This window comes from Jaculus jaculus, chromosome 14 (assembly GCF_020740685.1).
Source record: "Jaculus jaculus isolate mJacJac1 chromosome 14, mJacJac1.mat.Y.cur, whole genome shotgun sequence".
Classification (NCBI taxonomy): domain Eukaryota; kingdom Metazoa; phylum Chordata; class Mammalia; order Rodentia; family Dipodidae; genus Jaculus; species Jaculus jaculus.
The window spans coordinates 2,419,504-2,425,586 of record NC_059115.1 but is presented as its reverse complement, the minus strand read 5'-3'; positions in this window follow the sequence as shown (position 1 = coordinate 2,425,586).

Below are 6,083 nucleotides of genomic sequence, written 5' to 3'. Positions count from 1 at the left end.
AGGCAGAGAGAGAGAGAGAGGGAGAGAGAGAGAAAGAAAGGGCACACCAGGGCCTCCAACTACTGTAAACTGAACTCCAGATGAATGAGCTCCCTTGTGCATCTGGCTTAGGTGGGTGCTAGAGAATCGAACTGGGGTTCTTTGGCTTGGCCAGCCTTCTTTCTTCCTTTTAAAATGGACAGTGCCATTTGCCTTATCTCTAGTCACCCTGCGGTATAACAACACTTGTTTACACTGCTCTAAAGGACACTGTTTCTCCATAACAAAGCTATGTCTGTACATCCTAGGTTCTTCCTTCTTCCCAGACCCCCCCCCCCTTTTTTTCTGCTAGAAATAGAACTTGGGACCTTAATGGGGCCAGTGAAGAACTCTACCACTGAGCCACACCTTCATCTACAGCTCTGTAACCTCTTTTCTTTCTTTTTTTTTCTTTTTTTTTTTCCTTTTCTCCCTTCAAGACACTGTCTCATGCTTGCCCAGGCTGATTTAGAACTTACTCTGTAGTCCCAGGCTGTCACTGAACTCATAGAAATCCTCCTGCCTCTGGTATTAAAAGTGTGTGCTGGATGTGGTGGTACACGCCTTTAATCCCCGCATTTGGGAGTCAGAAGTAGGAGGATCTCAATGAGTTTGAGGCCACCCTGAGACTACATAGTGAATTTCAGGTCAGCCTGGACTAGAGTGAGACCTTACCTCGAAAAACAAAAAACAGAAAACAAAAACAACAACAACAACAAATTATGGGGCTGGATAAATGGTTTAGCACTTTCCCATGAACCCTAATGACCCAAGTTCAATTCCCCGGTACTCACATAAACCAGATGCACAGGGTGGCACATGCATCTGGAGTTTGTTTGCAGTAGCTAGAGGCCCTGGCACACCCACCCTCTCCCTCTCTCTCTCTCAAATAAATAAAATATATTTTATAAATTATGTATTTATTTGCAGGTGGAGAGAAACACACACACACACACACACACACACACACACACACAATGGCTGCCCAAAGGCCTCCAACTGCTGCAAAAACTCCAGACGCATGCACTACTTTGTGCATCTGACTTTACATGGCAACTGAGGAATCAAACCTGGGTCCTTAGACTTTTCAGGCAAACAACTTAACCGCTGAGGAGCTCTTTCTCCAAACCTGAAAAGCATATTTTTGAGCCGAATATGATGGCACATGCCTTTAATCCCAGCACTCAGGAGGCAGAGGTAGGAGGATTGCCATGAGTTTGAGCCACCCTGAGACTACATGGTGAATGATAGGTCAGCCTGGGCTAGACCAAAACCTTATCTCAAAAAACAAAATAAAAAACATTTTAAAAATTATTTTTGGGCTGGAGAGATGGCTTAGTGTTTAAGCACATGCCTGTGAAGCCTAGGGACCCTGGTTTGAGGCTCCATTCCCCAGGACCCACGTTAGCTAGATGCACAAGGGGGCGCATGCATCTGGAGTTCGTTTGCAGTGGCTGGAAGCCCTGGCGCGCCCATTCTCTCTCTCTCTCTCTCTCTCTCTGCTTCTTTCTCTCTCTGTCTGTTGTTGTCAAATAAGTAAATAAACCAAAAAATTAAATAAAAATTATTTTTGTTTGTTTATTTGAGAGTAACAGACAGACAGAAAGAGGCAGAGAGAGAGAGAGAGAGAGAGAGAGAATGGGCGCACCAGGGCCTCCAGCCACTGTAAACAAACTCCAGACGCATGTGCCCCCTTGCTTGTGCATCTGGCTAACGTGGGTCCTGGGGAATTGAGCCTCAAACCGGGGTCCTTAGGCTTCACAGGCAAGCGCTTAACTGCTAAGCCATCTCTCCAGCCCCCAAAATATATATTTCAAAATATTTTATTTACTTGAGAGACAGAAAGAGAGAGAGGCTTCCAGCCACTGCAAATGAACTCCAGATGCATGTGCCACCTTGTGCATTTGGCTTATGTGAGTGAGCACTAGGGAATCAAACTTAAGTACTTTGGCTTTGCAGGCAAATACCTTAGCTTCTAAGCCATATCTCCCATATATATATATATATATATATATGGCTATATATTGGCTGGCTAGAGACCCTTGCACACCCATTCTTTCTCCCTCTGTGTCTGCAGTAAGAAAGGGGGGGGGAGGGAGGGAGGAAGTCAGAGGACATCTGCAATGACAACAACAACAAACAATATTTCACTGTCTGCAGGCAACCCCACTGCCCATGGGAGCAGATGGTGTGTTTATGGGAGACTGTGTCAGATGAAAGCAGGAACAGACTGGGGTGGACTGGAGGAGGCTTTCCAAGGTGGAATTCATCCTGCCAAGGCAGTGTTCTGCTGCAATGGAATGGGCCTTGGGCTGGGAAGATGGTTCACTGGTTAAAGGTTAAAGCTTGGAAAGCCTGACAGCCTGGTACCCACATAAAGCCAGATGCACAAGGCGCCATAGGAGTCCTCTGAGGTTCTTTTGCACTGTCAAGAGACTGTCACCCCCCCACCCCATCACTCAGTCAATCCATTCTCTCCTCCCAGCAAACAAATATGCATGTACACACACACACACTATTTGGTTTTTTGAGGTACAGTCTCGCTGTAGACCAGGGTGACCTGGAATTCACCATTTAGTCTCAGGGTGGCCTCAAGCTCCTGGTGATCCTCCTACCTCTGCCTCCTAAGTGCTGGGACTGAAGGTGTGCGCCACCATGCCTGGCTAAATTTTTTTTTAATTGACAACTTCCATAATTGTAGACAATAACCCATGGTAATTCCCTCCCTCCCTTCCCACTTTCCCCTTTGCAACTCCACTCTCCATCATATCCCCTCCCCCTCTCAATGAGAATCTTTTTTATTTTGATGTCATCATCTTTTCCTCCTATTATGATGGTCTTGTGTAGATAGTATCAGGCACTGTGAGGTTATGGGTATCCAGGCCATTTTGTGTCTGGGAGAGTACATTGTAAGGAGTACATTGTAAGGAGTCCTATCCTTCCTTTGGCTCTTACATTCTTTCTGCCACCTCTTCCATAATGGACCCTGAGCCTGAGGTGTGATAGAGATATTTCAGTGCTGAGCACTCCTCTGTCACTTCTTCTCAGCACTATGATGCCTTCTGAGTCATCCCAAGGTCACAGCCATCCGAAAAGAGAAACTTCTCTAAAGAAAAATGAGAGTAGCATTAATATATGGGTATGGACATTAAAAGAAGTGCTTACTGGGCAGTTTGGTGAGCATAGTATATACATTTATGACTATTTTTGTGAGAGATAGAGACAGAGAGAGATAAAAAGAGGAAGAGAGAGAATGAGTGTGCCAGGGTTTCCAGCCACTGCAAACAAAGTCCAGACTTATGTACCACCTTGTGCATCTGGCTTATGTGGGTTCTGGGGAAATGAACCTAAGTCATTTGGCTTTGCAGGCAAGTGCCTTAACCTCTAAGCCATCTCTTCAGCCCTAAATATCTTTTGAAAGAGGTAGGGTGCTCATAAATTCCAGGCCATCTTGGGCTATATAGTGACATGTGTCTCCAGCAACACCAGCAAAACAAAATGTTAAGTGGAGGTGGAAAGATCAGGAATTCAAGGCCATCTTGAATACTTAGCAAATTCAGGAGGAGCCTGGGTTACAAGAAACTATCTCATAAACAAAACAAAATAAAAATCTGGCCATGGTGGCACACACCTTTAATCCCAGCACTCAGGAGGCAGAGGTAGGAGGATCCCTGTGAATTTAAGGCCACCCTGAGACTACATAGTGAATTCCAAGTCAGCCTGGGCTAGAGTGAGACCCTACCTCAAAAAACTAAAAAAAAAAAAAAAAAAAAAAAAAAAAGTAAAAACAAGAGCCCAGAAATAAACAAACAAACAAAAAACAAGCAAACAAATAACCAAAACAAAACATAGACTATGGAGATGGCTCAGTGGCTAAAAAGACACTTGTTTGCAAAAATCTACCAGCCTAGGTTCAACTCCCCAGTCCCTATGTAAAGCCAGATGCCCAAAGTGGCACATATGTCTGGAGTTTGTTTGTCAAGGTCAAGAGGCTCTGGCAGGCCCATACTCACGCTCTCGGTCTCTCTCTCAAATAAGGGAGAGTACAAATACAATAATAATTAAAAAAAACTGCCTCGAAGTCCTTTGTCTTCACAGGTAAGTGGCTTAACCGCTAAGCCATCTCTCCATCCCCCCCTATTAAAACAAATACTGTTAATTTTATTTATTTATTTATTAGGTACATGGAGGAGGGGGAAGGAGAGAGGGAGATAGATAGATAGTGAGAATGGGCCTGCCAGAGCCTCTAGCCACTGCAAAAGAACTCCAGATGCATGAAGCAACATGTGCATCTGGCTTACACGGGACCTGGAGAATCAAGCCAGGATCCTTAGGCTTTACAGGCATGCGTCTTAACCACTAACCCATCTCTCCAGCCCTTTTTTTTAAAAAAAATATTTTATTTTATTTTATTTTATTTTATTTATTTGAAAGAGAGAGGCAGATAGAGGTGGGGGGGGGGGAAGGACAGAGAGAGAATGGGCACACCAGGGCCTTCAGCCAGTACAAATGAATTCCAGACACATGCTCCACGTTCTGCATCTAGCTTATGTGGGTTCTGGGGAATCGAACCTGGGTTCTATTGCAGGTAAGGGCCTCAATGGCTAAGCCATCTCTTCTTCTTCTTCTTCTTCTTTTTTTTTTTTTTTTTTTGAGGCAGGGTCTTGCTGTAGCCCAGGCTGACCTGGAATTCACTTTGTAGTCTCAGGCTGGCCTTGAACTCACACAGTGGTCTTCCTACCTCAGCCTCCCAAGTACTGGGATCAAAGGTGTGTGCCACCAAACCCTGCTGTTCTCCCCACATCCCAGATGACCTGAAGCTCACTGTGTAGTCCCAGGCTGGCCATGACTCGAACTGACCATGATTTTCCTACCTCTGCTTCCTGAGTGCTGGGATTAAAGGCTGCTACCACCACTCCAGGCCTAAATGTGTTTTCCTCACAACTGCTCTGCCTGGAGTAGTTAAGCGTCCTCAGAACCCATCACAGACAAAAGGGCCCTTCTCTAGAGCTGGGGTACGTCAGTTTCCCGTTATCTTTGGCCCAGGTTAAACCTGATGCAAAGCAAAGCTATAGCCAGAACACAGGTTCGCCTTTGGTGCAAACTCCGTGTGCGTGTGGGCAACAGTCATCTGCTACCAAGTCGGGTAGGAAGCTCATCCTCTCCTCAGCCCATAGATGTTTTTTTTCCTTAATGTTTTATTTATTTAGTTATTTTTGTTTTTTCGAGGTAGGGTTTCGCTCTAGCCCAGGCTGACCTGGAGTTCAGTATGTAGTCTTAGGGTGGCCTTGAACTGACAGAGTTCCTCCTACCTGTGCCTCCAGAGTGCTGGGATTAAAGGCAAGTGCTGCCATGCCTGGCTTAAAAAAAAAAAAATAATAAAAAAAATATATATATATATAATGTATTATGTATGTACATATATATGTATGTATATGTACATACATATACATACATACATACATACATTTATTTATTGGGGAGGGAAGGGAATTATCATGGTTTGTCGTCTGTAAGTATGGAAGTGGTCAATAAAAAAATGCCAGAAATACCAAAAAAATAAGTAAAAATATAATTTAAAAATGAAAAATCTCATCACTAATAACTTGACAAAACATTCTTAATTAGAATGTGTACTTCAATAAAAAATGTTTACTATTTATTTGCAAGCAGAGAGAGACAGGGGGGGGGGGGATGAGAATGGCCACACTAGGTTCTTTTGCCACTGCAAATGAACTCCAGATTTATGCGCCACTTTGTGCATATAGTTTTATGTGGTTTCTGGAGAACCGAACCCAGGTCCTTAGGCTTTGCAAGCAAGCGCCTTTAACCGCTGAGCCATCTCTGCAGCCCTTCATGTTTATTTACTTATACAGCAAGAGGATGAGGGTGGGGGGGAGTGGTCGTGCCAGGGGGAAGGGCTTGTTGCCACTGCAAACCAGCTCCAGATGCATAGGCCACCCAGTGCATCTGGTTGCAGGTGGGTTCCTGAGGAACCGAACCCCGAGCCGCTCAGGCTTTGCAAGCCAGAGCCTTTAACCATTGCCATGCCCCCTCCCCCAGGG